Source organism: Conger conger, chromosome 4 (genome assembly GCF_963514075.1).
Source record: "Conger conger chromosome 4, fConCon1.1, whole genome shotgun sequence".
NCBI classification, from domain to species: Eukaryota; Metazoa; Chordata; class Actinopteri; order Anguilliformes; family Congridae; genus Conger; species Conger conger.
The window spans coordinates 49,572,373-49,587,866 of NC_083763.1; positions in this window are offsets into that span (position 1 = coordinate 49,572,373).

Genomic DNA, 15,494 nt, shown 5'->3' on the forward strand with positions numbered 1-15,494 from the left:
TTTTTTGTTTCCTCTGATGTTCGCATGTGACACAGTATCGGGGGCTGGGGGGATGGGGATGTGAGATAAAATGGAGCGGGGGGATTGGGGGATTTCTGCTGCCAACGCATGTGTCTCTTCTCTCTCTGTGGGTTACTGTGGAAGAAAAGTGGCAACAGGTCCTCTTTGCCTGCATTTCAGACGCAACATGGTGGATCGCATTTCACCCGCGGGCTGCCTGTGGTGAACCTACCTGGTTCACCTGCTGCTTACCGTGGGCATCGCGCTCTTCAAACGCTCCAGCCGTCTGTCACAGCCTTTCGGTCTCTTGCGATGCGATTTGTTTTCCGCTCCCGATTTTTGTCATCCGGTTCGATGCGTCTCACTCACAAGGTGGTTCCTAGCTGCCAATTCCTGCTTTGAACTCGGTGTGAGCGAGAGGTTTAAGTATTTTCAGGGCTTGCACTTAAAGGGTTCTATCAGATGCTTTCATGTTGATTTTGAATCCTTTGGTTAGTAAAGGAACATCATATATTTGTATTATTCCCTTCGACAACACACCATTTTAATTTGTGTTTATGTATGTTAAACTTTACATGCACTAGTGTAATAAAAAAACTATGCTATCACATGGGTCTGAAAAACTTAAAGCTTATCTTAGAACTATCTGCAAAGCTGTCAGGAAAACCGAGTATAATGCTAATTGATTATAACAAAATAATATGAAAGGATACAAGCCCTAAGACTGCACTGTTTGTACATTAACAATGCTTGGTCAGTCTAAAAGCACACAATTCCCAATCTGTGTGATCACAGTGGCAGTAAATTCCAAAGGAGCAATGGCCTTTAACACCTTTGTGAACGATTATAGTGTTTCTTTTTATTTTTTATCATTGCCATCTCCAACATGGCCTCCGATGATGCTGCTGAGAAGCCCAAATTGATTGGCTGCTTCTCTCTCTCTGCTGATAAGTTGCCTGGCCAGCGCTCCCTGTTGTCTGCAAATGCAGGAGAAGGTGATTTATTTGATCATGGTAACGAGGGTAACGAGCCCCTGTCGAATTCACTCTTGACTCTCCTCGCTGTGTCTCCTAATGGGGACCGTCATCTCCTAAGGATCTCCACCCCGAGAGATCAGGCTGGGGGCTTCTGTTGAACAGAAGAGGGATCCATGGTGATTAGGGAGGTTTTTGTTAAGGGACCGGAGGTCTCTGGCCACTGCTCCATGTTGGCTCCTGAGGAGGAAGAACCAGTCTCATTAAAAAGAGTCACGCAAAAAAAAGCGCTCTAAAAACACATAGAGAGAAAGAGAGAGAGACAGAGACAGACAGAGGGAGAAAGAGAGACAGAGAGAGAAAGAGAGACAGAGAGTGAGAGATTTGTCAATGCACTCATGCTGAGAGCCCAATGATGGGGCATTAACTGGGGTGTTGAATTAATTTAATACCGACTTCAGTCGACTGAATAGATTCAAACACAGACTCAAAGGAGACAAAGATTGTGACCCACTGGCAGTCACTGCAGAGCTAAGAATAACAAGATCAATTTGGACAATAAAGGCAACAGGTAAACAGCCATCGCAGCAGAGTATTTTCAGCCAAAGAGCTGCAATAGTTGAGTGTTTCCTCTTGTTCAAATATGGACTGTAATATGTTCACTTGTGCTGTATAATTTGTATGAAACATTAACTTGATGACTGAGAACGATGCTTCCAATGTGCTGTTTCCAGAATCAAAGCTTCGTCCCAATTACCCGTTTGAATGCCTCTACCCTTGCACTTGTGCCTAATATATTACAGCATAAATCAAATGCTCTAATATATTACATGCAGTGAGGTCCGTAAGTATTTGAACAGTGACATAATTTTAAAGGACAGTCATTTCTGCACAGTAATTCCTCGATATAGATGTGCATACCCTCAAATTAAAGCTGGCAGTCTGCATTTTAATTTGATATTTAATTTGATCCATACAGCGTGGGAATTAAAGCCCTTTAAAATTGAATCACTGTCCAAATACCTACGGAACGACTGAATAATCCACTTCACAAAACATACCGTAAGTCCGTTCTCTAAGCTCATTACACCTTAGGTTCCTCGATGATAATTCCTATATTACGGCTCTACCGAACCACCATTTTCTGCTTAGTGCCCAAAAAGCCCTTGTTTTTCACCTTCTCCGGCTGCATTTTAAAAGTGTCCTTCAGTACATCATTAGTCTGTGGCCACTCCATTGACAGCACATTACAAATGTACCTTTTTGACGATTCAGGTAGTCGAGCCATATTAGCAGGCAAGTGGTAACACAGTCATTACTCTACTGCAATCATTTCTCCAGCCCAGAGGTGAGCAGCTTCTTTCATACAGACACTCACCCATAATGCTGGAATGTAAAGCTCCATCCCTGAGGTAATGGTGAGGAAACACACAAATACGCAAAAACAATATGAAAAGGTGCATAAATTGAATTCTCGTACCCGGTATTGCTTAAGTGAGCATGCTGTGCACTGCATGCCAATGATTTTGACTTTGGGTGAGTTAGACTGTACTTTATATGGAAGAAAATCATATATTTATTTTACACACACACACGCACGCATGCAAGCACACACGCACGCGCACACACACGCACACACACCCACATATTCACCTCTCTTGGTTCATCTACTGTGTTTATATATAGAGGATGGATTTGGCTTTTGATACAAGGATCAAATACAGTCAGTTACCCCATGCATGAAAAGGACTTCATTGCTTACTGTGACACTGTACATGATTCCTCTTTCCAAGTACTCCCCCACCAAATTAATTCCTCTTCATTAGAAGCCAGTCTCTGGTTCCTGTTTGATTGAAATAAGTGGACAGGGTATCGATTGTTGCCCAATTTCATTCGCACAGCACGCTTGGTTTGCACATGCACACACCAAGCACTTTATTAGGAACATTTTTACTTTATTCCACTTATTCATGCGATTATCTAATCAGCCAATCTTGTGGCAACAGTGCAATGCATACAATCATGTAGATACGGGTCAGGAGCTTCAGTTAATGTTCACATGAACCATCAGAAAGGGGAAAAATGTGATCCAAGTGACTTGACTGTGGAATGATTGTTGGTGGCAGACAGGGTGATTTGAGTATCTCAGAAACTGCTGATCAAGGGATTTCGCACATAGTAGTCTCTAGAGTAAAGAATGGTGCAAAAAAAACGAAAAAATCCAGTGAGCAGCAGTTCTGCAGACAGAAACGCCCTGTTAATGAGAGACGTCAGAGGAGAATGGCCAGACTGGTCAAAGCCGACAGGAAGGTGACAGTAACGCAAATAATCACACATTACAACAGTGGTATGCAGAAGAGCATCTCTGAACACACAACGCATCATAACTCTATGTGGATAGGCCAAGTCTCAAAAATAAGTCTAATTAATACCTAATAAAATGCTTGGTGAGTGTACGTTCAGCATGAAGATGGAGTTGATGTACAACTTGCAGTTGTGTGATATGCAAGATCAAGCGGTTGGGAATTTAGGAGCTGTGAAGAGATGGAAGGGGGCCATTTTAGCTTGAACAAGCCCAGCTGGGTAGGGACAGACCTGGCAGTGGCACTGATAATGACATTCATTGCTGCAGAAACATTTATGAGTGCTGGGGTTGGTCTGAAGTGAGATCCCTGCAGGACCCTTTCCTCCCGATGAAAATGTCTCTCCAAGCATGTCGGAGAGCTTGGATTCAATTCTATTGAAGTCCTGCATCCAAAGCTCTTTTGCCTGAAACGCCAGGCAATGCTTCAGAAAGCGTTTCCTTTTTTTAGTTTGCACCTTTGGCTGAAATGACTCATAGCCTCTCCAGACAAAGAGTGCCAAGTTCAGTGGAGAGAGATGTAGAGAGACATGTGCTCTGGGTTCTCTGTGGGGTAAATTTCAACCTATGTTCAAACATAACCGGTACTTTAAAAAAAAAAAACAACCTCCAGATGGCGCTTTAATACATCCTTGCTAAAAGACTCAAACTTTGAATCTTATTTCAAGAGAGAGTGGGGATCCTTTCTAGAGAAAATTACTCCCCAGACATATCACCCATACTCAAACAAACAGCAAAAGCAGTACTGAGAGGCAAAACAGTTTCATTTTCAACACAAAATAAGAAAAAAGAAGAAGCAGTTGAACAGAAACTGGAACAAAAAATAAGGCATTTAATACATCTATACTCTATAACCCTTCCAACCAAATTGACAATGAGATCAGAGATCAAAATTTCTTCTTGAAGACACAATCAATAAACATAACTTCAACTTAATAAATAAATCAAGTAAATTCTTCGCTGATCAACCTAAAAGAAGCAAATACAAATATCCCAGTCATCAAAGATCCACCGGGTAACTAGCATCTTATATTCCCCATTTCAGACTTTCTATACCCAACTACACACACCTGAAAGACATCCAAATCCACTAGACATAATCCAAATCCTTTTTATCAGTATGATTCAAGAGATCAAAACCCTCATATACACCACCCCATATGGCCATACTATATAAACCCAACAAAGACCATACCCTCAGCTGTAGTTATCATCCCATATTGCTCATTAACACAGATTTAAATATCATCAGTAAAGCATTATCTATCAGAACTGAAGGCATCATTCAAGCACTAATCCACCCAGACCAAACTGGCTTCATAAAAGGTAGACAATCATGCAACAACACATGCTGCCGGTTCAATCTGATGAATATTGTTTAACAAGAAAATACACTACAATCACTTTGTGATTCACAAAAAATTTGGCTTTGTAGAATCACTGGATAAATCTACCATTCACCAGATAAATACACTCTACAAAACACCCATGGCCGCAGTCTAACAGTATCACTTCTCAACCAGACAAGGATGCCCACTCTTTCCTTCTCTCTTTGCAATTTTTATAGAGCCTCTAGCTACTGGCATACAATAAAATGACAGGAATCTCAACCCAACATTAAAATAAAAAATAAGCCTTTATGCAGATGACATATTGCTATATACACAAAACCAATCAAAATCACTACTATAAGTTTTCAAACTCATTCATTAATTCTTGGACATATCAGTCTACTCCATCAATTGTACAAAACTAAGTGGAATGCTGCAGTCCTGAACCAAACCTCACTACCCCTCTCCATCGGCAATATCAGATATCTCAGGATTTGCATCTCTTCCAAGCTGTCAGCGTTATTCCAGCTCAATTTCATTCCCTTATTAAAAACAATAGAAGGTGACCTTAACTGCTAGAATAGCCTTCCCCTTTCCCTCATGGGTCAAATCTCCACAGTAAAAATGAATATCCTTCCCAAAATGAATTATCTATTTGCAATGACTCCTGTCCAACCCAACACAAATTGGTTTTCTATCCTACATTCAAACATCAAAATTCTCCTGGAACAATAAACCACTCCGGATAAAACTGAGCAACATACAAAAAGAAAAATCTATAGAAGAGGTATAGAAGCCCATAATTTTCTATATTATTATTTAGAAAACCACCTACATTACTGTCATGGTGGGAGGTTATTCCTGCTGTTGCCACGAGAGGGCCAAGGATCATTGGTTCCACCTGTTCCTTGTTAGCACCAGGGGAATTACCTTCCTGAGAGTATTTAAGACCAGCGGGTACTATCTTTCAGTGCTTTTGTGTTAACCGTTCGCCCTTGACACTAAGCCGGTAAAAGCACCTGGTAGACTCTGCACTAATACGAGTCAGGTTCGGTGCTGGTGGGTTATTCGCTAAAAAACAGAATTTATGAGAAAAGGTAAGGAAGGCGTTCAGCTGAGAGTGTTTATGTGCTGTCGCCTTCCTCAAGGGTTTTGTTTTTCTTTAGACTCGTGTGAGTCAGCGGTAGAGGGACGGTGTCCCCGGTACATGTATTTTGGTTTGCGTTTTGTCCCGAGCTGCGTCTCGAGGTTTTTATTTTCGTGCCTGGTCTTTTTCTCGCCAGGTTGCATTTTATTTTTGTTTCTTGGTCTGTGACCATTTGTGCCCAGCTATTGGCACACATCCTGAGTTATTGGTTCGCCCTGTTTAAGGGTTGTTTTCTGTTTCCCATAACCGTTTTTGGGCTATTTCTGTTTCCCCTTTATGAGTTTTGTGTGGTTTATTTCTTTTCCGGGAGAAGTCCTCCTGTGGCTGTGTACCCCTACCTCTGTCTACTAGTCTAGAAGGGTTCTAGCATTGGTCGCCCTTGGCTCTCCGCCCCGCTCGCCACCTTACAGAACACAAAAGCCACCATGGAGAGACCAGCGACCGGTTCAGGGGTCGAGATAGGAAGTTCCTCGCTCGAAGCAGTAATAGCTGCTCAACAGGCTGCTTTAGCAAGGCAGGAACTGGCGCTACAGGCGCTACACGCACAGCAGGCTGCTAGAGTAGAGCAGCAAACAGTGGTATTTCAGCATCAGGATGAAATCCTGGCCAGGCTAGGTGGGCAGCAAGATGTGCTGATGGGGCTCGCCGATAGTTTTCGGCAACTGGCTAGCGAGTTCCGCTCAGCGCAGGCACAGGCGCCAACCCCCGACAACCCCCAACCACTCCCTTCTTCCCCACCTACGGGGTCCGCTTTCCAGCCCACTACACAACTAATAAGGGAACCCAAATTACAGTTGCCGCTACGGTATGATGGAGAGGCGGATAAATGTAGGGGGTTTCTTTCCCAATGCCTAATTTTTTTTAAAGCCCAACCCTCACGGTTCTCAACGGAAGATTCACGCACAGCATTTATTTTATCCCTATTGACCGGGCCCGCGCTGGCCTGGGCGGATCCGCACAATCCCCGTTAATGAGCAACTCCCAGCTCCTTATGCAGGAGATGACACGGGTATTTGACCACAGCGTCACGGGCAAAGAGGCGGCGGCCCGCTTGACGTGGATGAGGCAGGGAGATCAGAGTGTGGCCGAGTTCTCAGTGGCATTTCAGGCTCTGGCAGGGGAGACTGGGTGGGCTGACGAACCACTCATGACATTATTTACATGCGCGTTGTCAGACCCTGTCGGGGACACGCTGGCCACAGTGGAGCCACCGGGGAATTTGGGTTTGCTTATATCTACGGCTATTCGCATCGACAACTGGGTTCGGGAACGTGAGCGAGAGAGAGCCGGCAGGATAGGTGGTTTTAATTGGCCGGTTCCGCCCTCCCCAGGTCAGGGTACAGAGACTGGGGGGAGACGGGGGGTACATAGCAAGGATTAACCTATGCAGTTAGATACTACCACTCTAGTGCGCCCTAGAGGGCAACCCGGGAGAGAATGGCTGTGCTTCTTTTGTAAGCGGCCAGGGCACTAAATAAGAAACTGCCCCGACCGGAAAGCAAAAGAGCAGTCCCACTAGTGGAGCGAGACTCACTAGTGGGACCGAGTGCAGGTATTAGCTTTCGCATAGTACTTTCTGTTGAATTGACGTGGAAGGGGGCCACAGTTAGGACAGACGCTTTTATCGACTCTGGGGCGGTGGACAACTTTATTGACCGTCAGTGGGCTGAGCGAAACCATCTGCCGGTTCGGTCGATTCCGCAGCCTCAGGCCATTACGGTGCTTGACGGCCGCCCACTGGGGTCCGGGGTGGTACGTCATAAGACTGAGCGAGTGGTTATGCGTATCCCATTTCAGGGGCACCGGGAGTGTATATATTTAGTTAGTTAAACATCAGCCACAAATAAACTGGGGTAACCGGAGCAACCCGGTGTCCTGGTGGGGTCCGCAATGTGCTGCACACTCCGATCACACAACTCCGCGATGCCTCCTTTTGAAACTGACATAGGCTCTGAATTGGACGAAGAGGAGGTTCGGGAGCCCCTTGATTCCAGTGTCAGGACGCCAGAGGAGGAGGAGCAGGAGGGGAGTCTAGAGTGGGACTCTGTGTATGACTGGAATCGTCCTATTGACGAGAGGGAGGGCAGCGGGGGCTCGGATTGGGACACCGAGAGCCTTTTTATGACCACAGGGAGTGGGGGTGAAGAGCAGATAGTAGGGGCGATTGAATTTTCGATACCTATAAACGTTCCTAGGGTATATGGCGAGTTGGCAGAGGTGTTCTGCAAGCAGTGCGCGACCACGCTACCTCCGCATCGACCCTATGATTGTGCGATCGATTTACACCCAGGTACACTTCCACCCCGGGGCGCACTTTATTCTCTGTCAGTGCCCGAGAGCAAGGCAATGAAAGAATATATCAGCGACGCCTTAGCCAATGGTTTTATCAGACCGTCTTCGTCTCCGGCTGGAGCAAGTTTTATTTTTTATTTTTTTGTTAAAAAGAAAGACGGAAGTCTCAGGCCATGCATTGATTACCGGGGATTAAATTCTATCACGGTTAGAAACAGATATCCATTGCCACTTATGAACTCTGCGTTCGAGCGCCTGCAGACGGCGTCGGTATTCACGAAGCTAGATCTCCGTAATGCCTACAATTTGGTACGCATAAGGGAGGGCGACGAATGGAAAACCGCATTTAACACGCACTCTGGCCATTATGAGTATCTAGTCATGCCATTCAGCCTGACCAACGCTCCCGCGGTGTTTCAGGCATTAGTCAACGATGTGCTCAGGGAGATGTTGGAGAGGTTTGTATTCGTCTACCTGGACGATATCCTGATCTTCTCCGCCACTATCTCTGAGCACATTCGTCACGTGAAACTAGTGTTGTCGCGTCTTTTGGAGACTCGCCTTTTTGTTAAGCCTGAGAAGTGCGTGTTTCACGCCAATTCAGTGTCATTTCTCGGGTTCATCGTATCTGCAGGTAAAACGGAAATGGACCCAACTAAAATCTCTGCCGTTAAGAACTGGCCTACTCCGGAATCGGTCAAGCAAGTGCAGAGATTCCTAGGCTTCGCCAATTTTTATCGTCGGTTTATCCGTAATTTCAGCACAGTAGTTGCACCCATCAATGCGCTCACTAAAAAGAATGCCCAGGCGCGTTTTGTATGGACAGCTTGTGCAGAAGCAGCGTTCGTTGAGCTAAAGAAGAGGTTCTGTTCGGAACCGATTCTGATAACCCCGAACCCGTCTCTACCATTTATTGTAGAGGTTGACGCCTCCGAGCTGGGGGTAGGGGCTACTTTATCTCAACGCTCTCCTCAAGACCAAAAGGTGCACCCCCGTTTTTCTCGCGGTCGTTGTCCCAAGCCGAGAGAAACTATGATGTGGGAGACAGGGAGCTGCTAGCAGTCAAACTAGCCTTGGAGGAATGGCGGCACTGGCTGGAGGGGGCGGAGCATCCGTTCACGGTGTGGACGGATCATAAGAACTTAGAGTATATTCAATCCGCTAAAACCCGCAACTCGCGCCAGGCCCGCTGGGCACTGTTTTTTGCGCGGTTTTGCTTTACAGTAACGTACCGCCCCGGATCCAAGAACATCAAGCCAGACGCGCTTTCACGGGTTTTTGATAGGACGGACAGGGAGCACGAGCCTGAACCCATTCTGTCGGGGGTTAAAATTGTGGCACCTATTGTTTGGGAGGTGGAGTCGGCAGTGCGGAGAGCACTGCTCCAACAGCCGGATCCAGGGGGGGGGTCCACCTAATTGCCTCTTTGTGCTGGCTGGTGTCCGGTCCCAAGTGCTTCAGTGGGGACATGCCTCACGGCTGGCGGGGCATCCCGGGGTCCACCGCACCAAAGATTTGGTGTCCCAACGGTTCTGGTGGCCCGGGATGGAAAAGGATGTCCGTGGTTTCGTGGCCGCGTGTCCAGTGTGTGCACGCAGCAAGGGCTCTCACCAACCACCATCGGGGCAGCTACGCCCGTTACCCATTCCTAAGCGCCCCTGGAGTCACGTCACGCTAGACTTCATCACGGGTCTGCCACCATCGGAGGGTAAAACGGCCATTCTAGTGGTGGTGGACCGTTTTTCCAAGGCGGCTCATTTTGTGGCACTGCCTAGATTGCCATCAGCAGTGGAGACCGCAAGATTGGTGGTAGACCACGTGTTCAGGCTTCACGGTCTGCCTCAGGATGTGGTGTCTGATTGCGGACCCCAGTTCGCTTCCCGGTTCTGGCGGGCGTTCTGTTCCCTGTTGGGCGCTTCAGTGAGCCTGTCATCTGGTTTCCACCCAGAGACTAACAGGCAGACAGAGCGTACAAACCAAACGCTCGAGAACACGCTCAGGTGTCTGGCCATGGACAACCCCACGTCATGGAGCCGTCAGCTCACGTGGGCGGAGTACGCCCACAATACTTTACAGAACGCATCCACAGGCCTCTCGCCGTTCGAGGTACAGTTTGGCTACCCCCCGCCACTGTTCCCGGAGCTAGAAGAAAGGGGCGAGGTGCCCTCTGCCGAGGCCTTTGTTCGGCGGTGTCGGGCCACGTGGAGGAAGGTGCGAGTGACTCCGTTAAAGGCTATGGCTAACCAGAAAAGGCTGGCCGATAGGCGTCGCCGGTCAGCGCCCTGCTATAGGGTGGGGCAGCGGGTATGGCTGTCCACGCGGGACCTGCCATTGAGGGTCGAGTTCGCGTAAGCTCGCCCCTCGTTACGTGGGACCCTTTAAAATCATTCGGAAGATCAACCCCTTCACGGTGCCCCTCCAGCTGCCCCGCTCTATGAGCATCCACCCAACATTCCACGTCTCCCGTCTCAAGCCTGTGTCGACGAGCATACTGGCACCTGCGGAGGTCCCTACACCATCTCCGCGATTGGTTGACGGGGTCCGGTCTACACCGTACGTCGCATCCTGGCGGAACGCCGCGTGGGCAGAGGGAGACAATACCTCATAGACTGGTAGGGCTTTGGTATTATATATATATATTTTAGATCCCGAATTAATTTGTGAGTTTCACAGGCAAGGGGCTGAAGGAGCGTCTGGGGCCGCTCCTTAGTAGGGCGGTCCTGTCATGGTGGGAGGTTATTCCCGCTGTTGCCACGAGAGGGCCAAGGATCATTGGTTCGACCTGTTCCTTGTTAGCACCAGGGGAATTACCTTCCTGAGAGTATTTAAGACCAGCGGGTACTATCTTTCAGTGCTTTTGTGTTAACCGTTCGCCCTTGACACGAAGCCGGTAAAAGCACCTGGTAGACTCTGCACTAATACGAGTCAGGTTCGGTGCTGGTGGGTTATTCGCTAAAAAACAGAATTTATGAGAAAAGGTAAGGAAGGCGTTCAGCTGAGAGTGTTTATGTGCTGTCGCCTTCCTCAAGGGTTTTGTTTTTCTTTGGACTCGTGTGAGTCAGCGGTAGAGGGACGGTGTCCCCGGTACATGTATTTTGGTTTGCGTTTTGTCCCGAGCTGCGTCTCGAGGTTTTTATTTTCGTGCCTGGTCTTTTTCTCGCCAGGTTGCATTTTATTTTTGTTTCTTGGTCTGTGACCATGTGTGCCCAGCTATTGGCACACATCCTGAGTTATTGGTTCGCCCTGTTTGTTAAGGGTTGTTTTCTGTTTCCCATAACCGTTTTTGGGCTATTTCTGTTTCCCCTTTATGAGTTTTGTGTGGTTTATTTCTTTTCCGGGAGAAGTCCTCCTGTGGCTGTGTACCCCTACCTCTGTCTACTAGTCTAGAAGGGTTCTAGCATTGGTCGCCCTTGGCTCTCCGCCCCGCTCGCCACCTTACAATTACATGACAAAATGGACCAGCAAAGACCAACACCAAAACCCATGGCTTGAGATTTAACATCAGAAGCTGAGACATCAACATAAATGACCTACCCATCCGGAGCAAAACCATTAAAAAACACCCCTGTCATAAAAATCTGGTCATCTCAACAACTCTGATGGCTTGGTGGAAAGTGAAAGCAATGTCAAACTTCAATATGACACCCTGGAATCACCAACCTAGATCACATTTCTGATAATAATGTGCATTAATTTCTCCTCAGCTTTTAAGAGTTGACCCAGAGATATGGTATCAGTCGAGACAATTTCGAATTTACTGATAGATCAAAAACGGAACCTTTAACAATCTTCAACAACTGCCTTTAATTGTAAAAAAGGACTATAAAGCTATTGTCAAAACTATATAAACTCTTATCCACAATAGATTCAATTATTGCCATATCAAAAAACACATGGGAACAAGATCTAAGCATCTGTATGGAACAAATATGCTCCAACACTTTTACAATGACCACATCTGCAAATCTACAATTAATACAAAACAAAGTAATGCACAGAGCACATCTCACTCAACGTAAAATGCACAAAATGGGTGTCAGTCCCTCTGACATCTGCTCTCACTGCTCCCTCAATACCACAGACACCTATAGCCATAACACATGGCACTGTCCACCAGTTCATCAATTGTGAAATAGAGCCACCCACACAATCTCATCAGTTCTGGACTGCACCATTCCACTATCCCCAAAGCTCAGCTTACTTAGTGATCTGAACTCTTAATCCACAATGTCACAACTCAAAACTCATCTTGGTCACTCCTGCAATTTCCAAGAAAATGATACTCATGAATTGGAAAACTAGACAAAAACTCAGCACATCACTGTGTACGCAATTATTTACAGATTTATTAGACATATTTTTTACTGTCACCTTCCTGAGCAGATATGTGTTATGACAAATGCTATAAAAAACCTATAAAACATGCCTACCGACAAACGTTCAAACTTCTTATACCTCAAATTTATCTATATAATAAATGTTCCTTTGCATTGCAGAATACTCTTTACATGGTTACATGATTAGTTTCTTCATTTGAAATCTCTGGCAAAGACAACATTCAGTTAACTTCCAAGGGGAAATGGAGAAAGTTCCTTCAATGTAGAAGAGGGGCCTCAATTTCCAACTATGTATGACGGGGAGGTGCGGAGAGCCAAGCGCGACTAAGGGTGATCCTAAGTGAGTGAACACACAAACGTGTCCGCCACCCAGACCCCGGGGAAATAGCAGAGACCGGGGTACAATCAGAAACAGCTCCGCACAAATAAGAGCCCCAAATAACGGCTCAAAAATTGAAGCTACCCATTAAAACCAGGGCGAAGAAATAACAAAAAACAGAGTGCATAAATGTGTGCACTCAACCCCCGAAACGGGGGGAAACCCAAAATAAACGTACAACCTAGTGTAAAATACTAGGCACCGAAAATAAAACACCAGGAGTCGCAGCTCCGGAAAAACTTACAAAACTTATAAAAGTACATACCCGGGACACCGTCCCGTACCCACGGACTCACACGAGGCGAAAAATAAAAGTAAACAAAAACTCAATCCCAAGGAAGGTGTTCGCGTAAGGCACACTGCCAGCGAGCAGAACCCCTTCCTTACCTATATTAATAATTTTCTTTTGGCAAATAGAACCAGGCTCAGAAAGAACCAATACCCAGCACAATACCTGACTCAATTACCAGAGTCTACCATGTGCTTATACCAGCTTGGGTGACAGAGCGTAAGTGTACACCGAAGCAATGACTGATGGGGAATGAGAGCTTAAATACTCTCCAGAGGTAGGTACCTGGCTGATACTAATGACTACCAGGTGAAGGTAATAAAGCACACCCCTGGTGGCCACAGCCGGTACTCCTTCCCAACCCTGACACTATGTTAATCACCATGTGCATGATTACAGCTTTTTACATGGACCCTGAGTTTGTGTTGTCCAAGAAGATTGACATAATGCTGGCACTCTTTCACTTTTGCAAGGTTTTGCAAGGATGTTGTGCAATACAGCTGTTCTGACAATCACAGTGAACTCATATTACTCCAGGAGATGTGATGTGAAGTGATGACAATGGCGATTTTGAAACATTCAGCCATAGAGCCATCACCTGGCGGTACACATACCAATCTGGTGACAGTCCTGTGAAACAAGGCCTCTCGCCGATTGCCACCAATGAAATCAGGTCTATTAAGTCCCAGAAACTTTCAGCGCTCATTCTGCAGCGTGAGTCAATATCCTTCCCTTTTGACCTTAATCCCTCTTCAATGGGAGCTCTTTGGAAACTAACAGACATACAGAAATAATTTGAGACATATATATATATATATATATATATATATATATATATATATATATATATATATATATATATATATATATATACCCCCCTCCCTTTACCTCTGTGTAAGTTGCTCTGCCTCCTGTTCAGACATCCCTCTGTGTTTCTAATCCGCTGAGCGTTGTAGAAATTTAAAACGGCAGTAGGTGGGGCTCTCTTGCTCTCTCTCCGTGTGCTGACTCAGTGCCCCTCTCTCTGAGGCCAAGCTCTCAGGTGATTTAGAGGCAAAGTGGACTCCCAGTGACTTTGAACCGCTCCAGTGCAATTCTGATAAGCCGCTTTATCACGTCCACTGAAACTAACTTCATCCTGACTTCCTAAAACCTAAAAAATTCCCTCAAACATTTAATCATGTTGTGCTATTAATAAAAGGCACAGGGGAGGTTGTAGCTGCATGAGCCTATTGAAATTATTTCACACGTTGATCTCATTGTTTGTAGTTCTCTGGTCTGCAAAATGAATAATAAAGTAATATTACTAGTGATTAAACTTTCAGCTCTTTAGTTTTTAGATGTGGGGTTTCTTTTTGCAATCCTGACCCAGTTAGTTTCTCATGCCATCTCATGAAATATAGCAATTACTATTGCCTATTTTATTGTCTTATAATTACAGACATACATTTAAATACATTTAAACTAGAGCCTCACATAGTCACCACAAACCACGTTGTTCCTTGGAAAAACTGCCATAAAATGATGATAAAATGGTTTCATAATAAAAGGAAATTGGTCATGCAATCCCCCTCACACTGAAAAAAACCCCCAACAAAACAACTTCGCTCCCCACGATTTTGAGAGACATGATTAAAGGTGTCACACAAGGAAATAACATACGGTGGAATAGTATTGGGAAGGATATGCATTTGGGATTCATTCTTCATTCTCATCTGGAGATGAACCAGGGAACTAAAAGAGTGCACAACGCAGTGTAAATTATCTGGGAGCTGATGGCAGGACAGAGAGAGAGGTGGGTGTTCACTCTCAGCTGTGCTCCTCAACTTGTAAAACAATCCATAACATGACACTCGGCATGTAGCCATATTCTGGCAGGCACCTAACTAGAATTACGTTCCTTTCACTTATATTGTTCGGAAACATCATGGTTGGACAGTGATAAGTACTGTGCAGCCATGGACATGTACTTAGAGTCGTACGTCGTTGTAATAAAGTGTAATAACCCTTTTCTCATTAGGAGTGTCTTTGCTCATATTTACTCTAAAATACACCATATTCCTGCCAGGAATTGGCCATGAATACAAATCCATAGAAAAGCAATCCACATTAAGTCACTAAAGGTCATTCCCCCCAATTAACTATACAAGCACAATTTTATTGCAGATCTTAATGAATGCCATTTGCTGTTTTATATTGAGCACAATAGCCTAATATCTAGTATTTCAATTAATGTAACTGCTGAGATGATATGACATATTAATAGCAGACAAATTACTGAAGCTTATTGCTTCCATTTATTTATTTATTAAAAAATATATATTTTCTTGCCAACGGTGGAAAAAAATATCAGGATTAGTGGTCTCTAAACCTGATCTTTTAG